This window comes from Octopus bimaculoides, chromosome 9, assembly GCF_001194135.2.
Source record: "Octopus bimaculoides isolate UCB-OBI-ISO-001 chromosome 9, ASM119413v2, whole genome shotgun sequence".
Lineage (NCBI taxonomy): Eukaryota > Metazoa > Mollusca > Cephalopoda > Octopoda > Octopodidae > Octopus > Octopus bimaculoides.
In genome coordinates this window covers 66,268,671-66,269,125 of record NC_068989.1, presented here as the reverse complement: position 1 = coordinate 66,269,125, position 455 = coordinate 66,268,671, and positions in this window count along the sequence as shown.

The following is a 455-nucleotide window of genomic DNA, read 5'->3' as shown; positions in this document are numbered from 1 at the left end:
GTATAACGCTCGGGAAGTGAAAAAGTCTTTAACGTTTCGAGCCTACGCTCTTCAACAGAAAGAAACACAGAAAGAAACAAGGAGAGAAAAAAAGAATGTGTAGTGGCTATCGATCTATCATGGCGAATACACACACACACACACACACACACACACACACACACACACACACACACATATATATATATATGTATGTGTGTGTGTGAATGTATGTGAAGGTGCGTGGCTTAGTGGTTAGGGTATTCGGTTTACGATCGTAAGGTTGTGAGTTCAATTCCCAGTGACGCGTAGTGTCCTTGCGCAAGACACTTTATTTCACGCTGCTCCAGTCCACTCAGCTGGCAAAAATGAGTAGTATCTGTATTACAAAGGGCCAGCCTTGTCACACTCTGTGTCAGGCAGAATCTCCCTGAGAATTACGTTAAGGGTAGACGTGTCTGTGGAGTGCTCAGCCA